Below are 13,022 nucleotides of genomic sequence, written 5' to 3' on the forward strand. Positions count from 1 at the left end.
TCCACCCCACCACCACCAAGATGGTTTTTTATAGGCTATGATCAGATCAAAACAGTTGTTTTTGTAGTATATTTCTTTATTTGTATGACTGAAGTTTGATTTAATTTTAAAATGTATGTGATGGCAAAGTCGAATAAATAACTTTTTATTCATTAATAAATCCTAAAAAAAGTATCACAGCCCCCCCCCCCCCCCCCCCCCAAAAAAATAAAACAAATAAATAAGCAGCACAACTGTTTCCAACACCAAGTTTTGATCAAAGCAATAAATAATATTTTGAAGTATGTAAAAATAGAAAACTAATTATTTAAATTATTCAACGATATAACTGTTGATCAAATAAATGCTGGCCTCATAAGCAAGAGACATATTTCAAAAATATAAAAAAGTAATGTGTCCAAACTCTTGACCGGTCCAGTCCGCTTATTAAGCAGGCAGAATGCTCTCAGGTGCATCCTGAATCATAGAAACAGAGAGGGTTACTGAAGAGAGAGACTAGTATTACATTATATTGTTTGGTATGTTTTATTAAAATAACCCCAAGATGCATTAAGAGCTGGGGGGTGAAAACTTTTGAACACGATGAAGATGGCCAAATTTGTCTTATTTTGATGAAATATAATTTTTTCCATTTAGTTCTGCCCTTCGTAAGCAACAGAAGATACTTGTATGTTTCCCGGTACACAAATTAAGTACAATTTACCCTGATCTTCAAATTCCAAAAGTTTTCACCCCCCAGCTCTTAATGCATCTTGTTTCCTTCTGGAGCATCAGTGAACGTTTGAACCTTTTTAATAGATGTGTTTGAGTCCCTCAAAAGTCCTCAGTCTGAAAAGATGCATCTCAAAATCATAAAGTCACTGCTGGAAAGGGTTCAAATAGGCAAAGTTGCTGAAAAACTGAAGAATCTGCAGGACCTTAAAGATTTTTCTGAAGAACACTGCTCAGTTTAAATGCTCAGAACAAACAAGGGACTCATGCACAACCATCACAAAACAGAAAGACAGTCGAGGATCATCAGGTAACAGAACCCAGTACTAAGAACCAAGGGTTCCCAAACTTTTGAGCGGGTTATTTTAAAAATTTCAGCAATTTTTTTTGTCTTGTGGACTAAACGTTAATATATTTTATGTACAATATCTTACTAAGGACAGTACTAAATAAAAAATAACATGCATTTAGTAAGAACTCTCTTATTTTTTGAAAATTGCTCATATTTTCACAGATTCTGCAAGGGGTGCCCAAACTTTCGAGCCCCACTGTATATATATATATATATATATATATATATATATATATATATATATATATGCGGTATATTATATATATACCGCATATATATATGCGGTATATATATAACTACCGCAATGCTCAATATATATATATATATATATATATATATATATATATATATATATATATATATATATATATATATATATCATATATGTATATATATATATATATATATATATATATATATATATATATATATATATATATATATATTAGGGGTGTAACGATACGCGTATTCGTATTGAACCGTTCGGTACGACGCTTTCGGTTCGGTACGCGGTACGCATTATGTATACCGAACGGTTCGTTGGAGTATTTAATTATATTTGAAAAAAAAAATAAAAAGAGAGAGAGAGAAATATAATGATATGCGTTCAACAAGGTAGCCCAATAACCCATACAACGTAACAGGCAACGCCCCTGACACTCCCGAAGAAGAAAAAAACACCATCTTATATGTTTATGTTAGGCTACTCAGCAGGCGCTCGCTCACTCAGTACGCGCTGAAGGCTCGTTGCAAAATAGCCAATGCGTTTAACAGACTAGAAATGAGAAGATCCCCCAATAACCAACAGGTCTGGTGTTTGGGTGCACTTTGGATTCCCTTTAAGCTATAATGGTGATGGCAAGAGAGTGGTTTCCTTTCCAAAGCGCTCGGGCAGAAGCGCTCATGAGGCGTCTGTCTTTGCTAAGCAACAATGACGTGCTCTCTCCATGAGACGCGGAAATTTCAGCGAAGGATAAATGGATTTGCAGCTCTAAAAATCGCTTGCAGTAGCTCTGCTACTAAATTTATTTCAAAATTGCAATCCATATACAACTATGATCAGCTGATCCTTCATCTTGGCTGAGCTCTCAACGTTGTTACGGGAAAGGATGAAGCTGATTGGTTGGTTCTTGTCACATGACCCGCGGTGCGCTTGTGGCATTCTGAAAAGTTGAGATGTTTTTACATTTTGCTGTATCTAAAACGTATCGAACCGAACCGAACCGAACCGTGACATCAGTGTATCGTATCGAACCGAACCGTGAATTTTGTGAACCGTTACACCCCTAATATATATATATATATATATATATATATATATATATATATATATATATATATATATATATATATATATATATATATATTGAGCATTGCGGTAGTTCAGTCAGGCCACATTAGTCACGCTTGCATCAGCTGACAGTTAGCTGTTCCTGAAGTGTACCAATCCAGTCTTGACACCTTTCACTTGCGGTCTATTTAAATTCCCATTCTTCAGTGTCTCTTCCATCGCATTGCTGCTTGCAATTAACTGATCGCATCGCTGCTTGCAAACTGTTGCAGTTTGTTTCAGAACATCTGAAATCCGCATCAAAGATAAGTGAATGCTTTTTAATCCATATCGCTGTGTATGTTGCCTGGTGGTTAACATCGTTTTGCATCGGTTGCACGAACGAATATTAAGTATATTTGCAGCAGCATTTATACATCTGTGTTAATACACCTGGAGCAATACTCAGCTAGAGCATACAATCGCTCTAAGGACACGCAGATAAGGTCATGAGAACAGGGTTAAATGAGACCAGCATTCTCGTGTAAGCATTTCAACGGGGGTTCGCTGTATTTAGCGGCGAAATATCAATGTCACTAATGTGTATTTCTAAGGTTGATGTCACATTAGCTGTGTGAGTGTTTCAGTAGCAAGCAGCTTCAAAAGCAGGCATTTATCGCTCTATGGCTTCTATACATATGCTTATAAGAACGTAAAAAAAATAGCCACTTTACATGTATTTTATTTCATTATTCAGATTTAAAGATTCGGTGGACCACATGAGACGTTATCTAATCCGATGTGCTCGTGCTTCGATTTTGGGACATAAGTGGCTACGATGACATGCAAATTACCAGATAGAGAGAAAAAAAAAAACGGGATTGCATTAATATTTTTAATAGCTGCTCGCACTTTCTTGGAATTAACAGACTAATATTGAACCTCTAGTGTTCATTCGTGTACTCAGTTGAAGCTGGACTTGAACATCATTTGCTATTAACTGCTATTACCAGTCAGGTAAGTACAACTGTATCCGATTTCTGTCTTTTGTTGGAAATCAGCAAATAAGTGAATATGTTATGGAAACAACACAAAACATCAGTATTATAACTCCGCCAACAGCATGCCTCAAGGAGCTTGGTTTTTCCAGAGAGAATCGGAAGCTGTATTTTTGTTTTGCAGATATGACCAGGCTGGGGACTGTTGGAGATGGTATTCATACTGCTCTGTTGGTACTCGAGATTTGTATGAGATTCAAGCATTTTAAGAAACATGCTTGTTGCACATCCTCAGTTGCTTAACTTGGGGTGACGCTTCCCCCTTTGTGATTTTTACAGCATGGTAGATACATAAAATTGGATAATATTGCCATCATATCAGACTGCTGCTGCTAGGGGCGTATGCTTCCCCCTTTACAATCACAGTTGCTTAAGCATTTTAAGAACATACTTGTTGCACATCCTCTATTGCTTAACTTTGGGGAATGCTTCCATCCCCCACCTTAATGTGATTTTTTTTCAGCATGTTAGGTTTAAATTGAATGATATACAAACTGCCATCGTATTAGGCTGCTGCTGCTAGTGTTGTATGCTTTCCCCTTTATGTGATCTTTCAGCATGTTACACACTTAAATTTACTGCTCCCGGGCCATTTCATCTATGAGCTGCTCTATCAGAGTGCCACGAGAGCCCCTCCTTTGTGACAGGCAATACTTGGTAATAGACAGTGCTAGGTTCTTAGCCGTATCCCTTTAAAGGAATCTTTCATGATTCCAAGCCTTCAGCTCTACCCCGGGCCGAGGCCGTACAGGTAAGTTGGGTATGTAGCTTAGGCCTTTGGCCATAAGGGATAATGTCATGGACAGCCGTCGAACCGTCCCAGAGGCAACTCCCGGTAAAATGGTAGAGTTGGTACTTAGTGTTTGCCATGATTCTGGCCTGCACTCCCCTCAGCATGGCGGCATGGGTATACTGTTCCCCATAGTGTCCCTTCAGAGGACGCAGTTCGAAGTTCCCTTGACAGGGAACGTCTCAGGTTACGAATGTAACCATGGTTCCCTGAGAGGGAACGAGACACTGCGTCCTCTAGCTCCCTAGTAGCGACGTCAGAGGCTGTCGCCGGCCAACACGTTGGCGTTTTTTAAAAGTATGCTTCAGACACGGGTCACGACGAGGTGTTCTCCATAGTGTCCCTTCAGAGGATGCAGTGTCTCGTTCCCTCTCAGAGAACCATGGTTACATTCGTAACCTGAGACGTTTTCTGGTTTGTATCGTTGCTTAACATTTGCTTCTTTTTTTATTTTGAGGTAAGGTACAAATGTTATAAAACTCTAACCTAGTTTTCTTTTCTAACTGGTAACAAAACCACCTTCTTAAATTGCAATGCTACCCGCTTTCACATGTTACTTAATGAACGTATCTGGTAGTTTTTGGCTTGTTTGGTTGTTTTAGATAAATAACCAGTAACCTAGTTTTCTTTTTATTTAATTTGTAACAACTTTAACACCTTTTTTTACTCTTTTCCGAGTACAACAACGATCATTACATTATTTCCATTTTGTCTGTGTTTGTAACTTTTTCTTGAAATGCACTGTGTATTTATAACCTTAATAAAAACTTCCCTTATACCAATTTCACGATTTCACATTTTAATGTTTAAAAAATGCATATAGTTCCCAATGCACAAAAAACACTTTCCCCTCCCACCGAAATTCCTTCTTACGTTCATATTTTGGTCACTGGGATGTACAGGGAGGGGAGGGGGGAGTCCAAACAGGTGTCCAGAACACGTGGCTTTTATAACCCTCATCAATCAAATTTTCGAGACAAGCTGTCCCTTACTCACTCTGATGATTCCTGATTGGGAATGATTTTTCCCATCTGTTTTCGTGTGGATTTATATTAAACACTGTTCTTTTGGATTCCCTGCTCTCTGTGAGGTTGGTCCACAAGAGACCGTAACAGCCTATATTTCTACAGATTGTTACTATCAGACTAACAGTATTCATTTTTCTCCACAAAACAAGAAAAGTAAAACATTACATAAGCAAAGATATTAAATGAAAACAGATATATCCTTAAACTCATAAGTAGCCTACAATTATTTGTACTTGGTTAGAATACAGCACTATACTCCATAATATACACATAAGTATATTTATAAAAAAAAACTATACATATGGACTCTTGTTTCTCATACGCACTTTCAGAAATTCCACAATGTTTAGAAAAATCTAAATCAGCTATTATATTTCCCCACATCCTGTTCAGTCTTTGAACATGGAATTTGTTCTTCCGCATTGCAGATGTGGGTTTTGTATCTCATTCCACATCACAAAAATCATGTGGGGCAGAAATCCGTGGACTAAAATGATTTCTCTGTAAAAGCAAGGGTGAAATTTGTCAACATTTTCAGCGGGGATGTCCAGACCAAAGGTCCTCACTCCAAAGTGAGATGTAGGTTTGAGCCCAGCCTTTTCCAAGCACATTCCCATGTAAACATCATCAATGGGCAGCAGATCTATAGAGTGCGACATCTTGTAGATCATTTTGGCCGTGAAGCCAGAGAGAAGAAAGCCTCCTCCACTACAGTATGGAGGATACCTATCAGACTCCTGTACTTGCACCGGGACAAAATATTTGCTTGAATGTTGTCTGACAGGATCCCCGTTCTCCATGAGGTTCCCAGCGAAGAGATGTTTACCTCCATCATTGTCCTTCTGACCTTGAACATACTCAACCATGTTAAACGGATTGGCAAAGATGTCATCGTCTCCATTTAAAAGAAATCTGACATGCGGGCACCATCTTTCCATCCACTCTAAGAAAAGAATCTGCTTCAGTGTGAGGTTGAAGAAAGAATCATTGAAGTCCCACTGTAAGATGTCTTGGTTCTCACGGTTCTCCAGCTTCAATAGTTTATTCAACCGGCGCTTCTCAAAGCCAGTTTTACTCGTTCCGGTTATAAAGACTCTGCGGATCCACACACCTTTGTGCAAGCTTTCTTTAGCCCATGTTTTCCGCAAAACTTCTCGTCGATCATAATTCTCTGGAGAACTCTTGATGACCAGCAGAAGGAAGACATCTGCAGAGTTTTGGGGTCCACCACACTTATCAGGCACATCAAGAAGAATGGGAAAACTCCTACAGTGTCGGTAAAGCAGGAAGTCTTGGATATGATTTGGCAGAGTAGAAAATCCAGTCACATTATAAGCGGACATATTCCGATGACAATGTGAAGACAAAGGCTGCAGAGTTTCAAAGCTGGGCAAATCATTTTGTTGACTGAGCATCTCATATACGGCTTTACTCTTAACTGTCAAGTCATTTTCAAAGTCGTTTTTCATCATGATAATGACCAGGCACACAACACCGGTCAGAAGTAACACTATCGTCTGCAACTTTTTCCTTCTCATCTCTGCACCTGTTTCCAACACAACACATTTGTGAATAATTAGAAAAAAAAACATTTCAAAATAAAAGTGTGTGTAGTTTGGGCATTCAGTCCAGCTGCAATGTTCTGCATACAAGCCATTTAGGAAAAAGAGTTTGGGGATGGTAAATATTAACATTAGGTTAATAAATTCCCAGTAAACTGGAAGGATCTGGGTAAGAACTATGCCATTTTTGTTCCTCATTCTCAATTGTATTTGGGTGTAGTTGCTGGCAGATCTCATTTAATGAAAATCACACACACATTTAGTTTTCAATAAAAATTTATACGGATTTATTGTGAAACAACTTAAAGTTCTTGGCAACAAAATCAGGAAGGAGTGTTGAATATCTGAACTCAACAATAATAGCATTACAAAATACTAGTACTATACTAGTACACAAAAATGACAAAGTTGCAGGGTCATGATAGCATGGGGAACCTTTGTGTTTTCAACAAGGTTCAGTGCCAATGCCATATATGATGAAATTAAATGTATATAGCATACAAAAAGTTACAATACAATTGTAATCTTCACTTGAATGTTATATTAAGTGAAGTGACATTCAGCCAAGTATGGTGACCCATACTCAGAGTTTGTTCTCTGCATTTAACCCATCCGAAGTGCACACACACACACACACACACACACACACACACACAGAGCAGTGAACACACACACTGTGAGCACACACCCGGAGCAGTGGGCAGCCATTTATGCTGCAGCACCCGGGGAGCAGTTGGGGGTTCGATGCCTTGCTCAAGGGCACCTAAGTCGTGGTATTGAAGGTGGAGAGAGAACTGTACATGCACTCCCCCCACCCACAATACCTGTCGGCCCAGGACTCAAACTCACAACCTTTCGATTGGGAGTCCGACTCTCTAACCATTAGGCCACGACTTCCCTTGATATTAAATGGCTTATGTAAATAAAAAATAGGATCCGTGCAGATATAGATTTATACTTGGGAAAGCGTAACACCATTAGTAGCCTATTAGTTTCGGTGCAGTTGATATAGAAATGTTTCCAATGTACACGTCTAAGTAAGGCTGGCTGGCTGTGGGTCAAAATAAAATGTTTTTTTTTAAAGTAAGATATGGTATTAAACATTTTAGATGATTATCAATATGCGAATCCGAATAGCATATTCCGGATAGCTATTTAGGGTATGTCTATTTAACTATGTGGAAAAGTTAATTTTAAGGTATTTAAATTACAACGTTGACTCCATAGTTGCCATATATATATATTTGAACTGAAATTAAGTTTAATGTATCAAAAGCTGCCACACTTCAGTGTCGATATAGGGTTAGGATAATTACATAGAAAACCAACATAATTTAAACACATTGAAAGTGTAATGACTGAAATTGAGTACATTTTTCACCTACTTGTGGGGAAAAAAGTAAGCCGAGACTTTGTGTGGTTTTCTAAACATCTGAAAGAAACATATAAAAATATTATTCATCTTACCTGACTGTTAATTAGCTTCTTTGGAAAAGGTCCACAAAGGTGTTTGAGCTTTTGTTCATGTTGAAATGAGCGTACACAGCAGTCTACACCCTTTCTTACAGCTTCAACTCCACCCTGCTGATGAGGAAATCAAAATTTGTCTCTGTGGTCTCTAGAGAGGAAACAATGAACATGATGTCAGAGGCATGTACAGCAGTCAAGTTATTTGATGTTTGACATTCATTAGACATTCTATTTCATACCAATTATTAAACTCTTGGCACCTTTCAGATATACATAAATATATCCTTTACATTCCACAAGGCTTAATTTCTAGAAATAAAATTTATAAAAATGAATCATGTAAATAAATAAAAAAAATTAACTACATGCAGGGATGGATTACTGACCGGGCCGATGGGGCCAGTGCCCAGGGGCCCTTGACTACCAAGAGCCTGGGGGGCCTTGGATTTAAAGTTGCCCGATACATATAGGTACGAAAACCCCCTATCCAATGAAAACAAAAATTTATATGCTTGAATTTATGTGTCCCTTAGCTATACAAAGATCTGGACTGCATGCTGGCCATTTCAGTATCTGGATCCTTCTTCTATGCAGCCATGATGTTGAAATTGATGCAGTATGTGGTCTGGCATTGTCATGTTGGAAAATGCAAGGTCTTCCCTGAAAGAGACGATGTCTGGATGGGAGCATATGTTGTTCTTGAACTTGGATATATCTTTCAGCATTGATGGTGCCTTTCTAGATGTGTTAGCTGCCCATGCCACACACACTCATGCAACCCCATACCATAAAAGATGCATGCTTCTGAACTGAGCGCTGATAACAACTTGGGTTGTCCTTGTCGTCTTTAGTCCGGATGACATTTCATCCCAGTTTTCTAAAGAGAACTTCAAATTTTGATTCGTCTGACCACAGAACAGTTTTCCACTTTGCCACAGTCCATTTTAAATGAACCTTGGCCCAGAGAAAACGCTTCCACTTCTGGATCATGTTTAGATATGGCTTCTTTTTTGACTTATAGAGTTTTAGCCGACAACAGCGAATGACACGTTGGATTGTGTTCACCGGCAATGTTTTCTGGAAGTATTCCTGAGCCCATGTTGTGATTTCAATTACAGTATCAATGAATCAATCACCTTTATTTATGTAGTGCTTTAAACAAAATACATTGCGTCAAAGCACTGAACAACATTCATTTGGAAAACAGTGTCTCAATAATGCAAAATGATAGTTAAGGCAGTTCATCATTGAATTCAGTGATGTCGTCTCTGTTCAGTTAAATAGTGTCTGTGCATTTATTTGCAATCAAGTCAATGATATCGCTGTAGATGAAGTGACCCCAACTAAGCAAGCCAGAGGCAAAAGCGGCAAGGAACCGAAACTCCATCGGTGACAGAATGGAGAAAAAAACCTTGGGAGAAACCAGGCTCAGTTGGGGGGCCAGTTCTCCTCTGACCAGACGAAACTAGTAGTTCAATTCCAGGCTGCAGCAAAGTCAGATTGTGCAGAAGAATCATATGTTTCCTGTGGTCTTGTCCTGGTGGTCCTCTGAGACAAGGTCTTTACAGGGGATCTGTATCTGGGGCTCTAGTTGTCCTGGTCTCCGCTGTCTTTCTGGGCAGTAGAGGTCCTTTCTAGGTGCTGATCCACCATCTGGTCTGGATACGTACAGTACTGGATCCGGGCGACTGCAGTGACCCTGTGATCTGAATACAGACTGGATCTGGTGGCCACGGTGACCTCGGAACAAGAGAGAAACAGACAAATATTAGCGTAGATGCCATTCTTCTAATGATGTAGCAAGTACATAGGGTGTTATGTGAAGTGTTTCCGGTTCCGGTTTACCTAATTAATGCAGCCTAAAAATCCTTTAACGGATTTGGATATTAAAAGCATATTAGTATGTTATGTGTATGCCAGGTTAAAGAGATGGGTCTTTAATCTAGATTTAAACTGCAAGAGTGTGTCTGCCTCCCGAACAATGTTAGGTAGGTTATTCCAGAGTTTAGGCGCCAAATAGGAAAAGGATCTGGCGCCCGCAGTTGATTTTTATATTCTAGGTATTATCAAATTGCCTGAGTTTTGAGAATGTAGCGGACGTAGAGGAGTATAATGTAAAAGGAGCTCATTCAAATACTGAGGTGCTAAACCATTCAGGGCTTTATAAGTAATAAGAAATATTTTAAAATCTATACGAAGTTTGATAGGGAGCCAGTGCAGTGTGGACAGGACCGGGCTAATATGGTCATACTTCCTGGTTCTAGTAAAAACTCTTGCTGCTGCATTTTGGACTAGCTTTAGTTTGTTTACTAAGCGTGCAGAACAACCACCCAATAAAGCATTACAATAGTCTAACCTTGAAGTCATAAATGCATGGATTAACATTTCTGCATTTGACATTGAGAGCATAGGCCGTAATTTAGATATATTTTTGAGATGAAAAATGCAGTTTTACAAATGCTAGAAACGTGACTTTCTAAGAAAAGATTGCGATCAAGTAGCACACCTAGGTTCCTAACTGATGACGAAGAATTGACAGAGCAACCATCAAGTCTTAGACAGTGTTCTAGGTTATTACAAGCAGAGTTTTTAGGCCCTATAATTAACACCTCTGTTTTTTCTGAATTTAGCAGTAAGAAATTACTCGTCATCCAATTTTTTATATCGACTATGCATTCCATTAGTTTTTCAAATTGGTGTGTTTCACCGGGCTGCGAGGAAATATAGAGCTGAGTATTATCAGCATAACAGTGAAAGCTAACACCATGTTTCCTGATGATATCTCCCAAGGGTAACATACAAAGCGTGAAGAGTAGCGGCCCTAGTACTGAGCCTTGAGGTACTCCATACTGCACTTGTGATCAATATGATACATCTTCATTCACTGCTACGAACTGATGGTGGTCATATAAGTACGATTTAAACCATGCTAATGCACTTCCACTGATGCCAACAAAGTGTTCAAGTCTATGCAAAAGAATGCTATGGTCAATTGTGTCAAACGCAGCACTAAGATCCAATAAAACTAATATAGAGATACACCCACGATCAGATGATAAGAGCAGATCATTTGTAACTCTAAGGAGAGCAGTCTCAGTACTATGATACGGTCTAAATCCTGACTGGAAATCCTCACATATACCATTTTTCTCTAAGAAGGAATATAATTGTGAGGATACCACCTTTTCTAGTATCTTGGACAGAAAAGAGAGATTGGACAGAAAAGAGAGATTCGAGATTGGTCTATAATTAACAAGTTCTTTGGGGTCAGGTTGTGTTTTTTTTATGAGAGGCTTAATAACAGCCAGTTTGAAGGTTTTGGGGACATATCCTAATGACAATGAGGAATTAATAATAGTCAGAAGAGGACCTATGACTTTTGGAAGCACCTCTTTTAGGAGCTTAGATGGTATAGGGTCTAACATACATGTTGTTGGTTTAGATGATTTAACAAGTTTATACAATTCTTCCTCTCCTATAGTAAATAATGAGTGGAACTGTTCCTCAGGGGTTCTATAGTGCACTGTCTGATGTGATACTGTAGCTGACGGCTGAATGGTTGCAATTTTATGTCTAATAGTATCGAATTTAGAAGTAAAGTAGTTCATAAAGTCATTACTGTTGTGGTGTTGAGAAATGTCAACACTTGTTGAGGCTTTATTTTTCGTTAATTTAGCCACTGTATTGAATAAATACCTGGGGTTATGTTTATTTTCTTCTAAAAGAGAAGAAAAGTAATCAGATCTAGCAGTTTTTAATGCTTTTCTGTAGGATATGCTACTTTCCCGCCAAGCAATACGAAATACCTCTAGTTTTGTTTTCCTCCAGCTGCACTCCATTTTTCGGCTGCTCTCTTTAGGGTGCGAGTATGCTCATTATACCATGGTGTCAAACTGTTTTCCTTAACCTTCCTTAAGCGTAATGGAGCAACTGTATTTAAAGTGCTAGAAAAGAGAGAGTCCATAGTTTCTGTTACATCATCAAGTTGTTCTGAGGTTTTGGATATGCTAAGGAATTTGGATACATCAGGAACATAACTTAAAAAGCAGTCTTTTGTGGTAGAAGTGATGGTTCTTCGATACTTGTAACAAGAAGTAGAATTTACAATTTTGGCTATATGAAGTTTGCACAGAACTAAATAATGATCTGAGATATCATCACTTGGCTGAAAAATTTCAACACTATCAACATCAATTCCATGTGACAGTATTAAATCTAGAGTATGATTTCGAAAATGAGTAGGTCCTGAAACATGTTGTCTAACACCAATAGAGTTCAGAATGTCTATAAATGCTGATCCCAATGCATCTTTTTCATTATCAACATGGATATTAGCTTCTTTGGAAAAGGTCCACAAAGTTGTTTGAGCTTTTGTTCATGTTGAAATGAGCGTACACAGCAGTCTACACCCTTTCTTACAGCTTCAACTCCACCCTGCTGATGAGGAAATCAAAATTTGTCTCTGTGGTCTCTAGAGAGGAAACAATGAACATGATGTCAGAGGCATGTACAGCAGTCAAGTTATTTGATGTTTGACATTCATTAGACATTCTATTTCATACCAATTATTAAACTCTTGGCACCTTTCAGATATACATAAATATATCCTTTACATTCCACAAGGCTTAATTTCTAGAAATAAAATTAATAAAAATGAATCATGTAAATAAATAAAAAAATTTAACTACATGCAGGGATGGATTACTGACCGGGCCGATGGGGCCAGTGCCCAGGGGCCCTTGACTACCAAGAGCCTGGGGGGCCTTGGATTTAAAGTTGCC

General features: G+C 38.4%; 1 pseudogene; it reads right to left on the reverse strand.

Annotated features, from left to right (window-relative positions):
• Nucleotides 1-5,427: 5,427 nt before the first annotated feature.
• On the reverse strand, nucleotides 5,428-8,320 carry LOC113106726 (N-acetyllactosaminide beta-1,3-N-acetylglucosaminyltransferase 3 pseudogene; annotated as a pseudogene).
• Nucleotides 8,321-13,022: the final 4,702 nt, after the last annotated feature.

Source organism: Carassius auratus, chromosome 8 (assembly GCF_003368295.1).
Source record: "Carassius auratus strain Wakin chromosome 8, ASM336829v1, whole genome shotgun sequence".
In the NCBI taxonomy this organism is placed as follows: domain Eukaryota; kingdom Metazoa; phylum Chordata; class Actinopteri; order Cypriniformes; family Cyprinidae; genus Carassius; species Carassius auratus.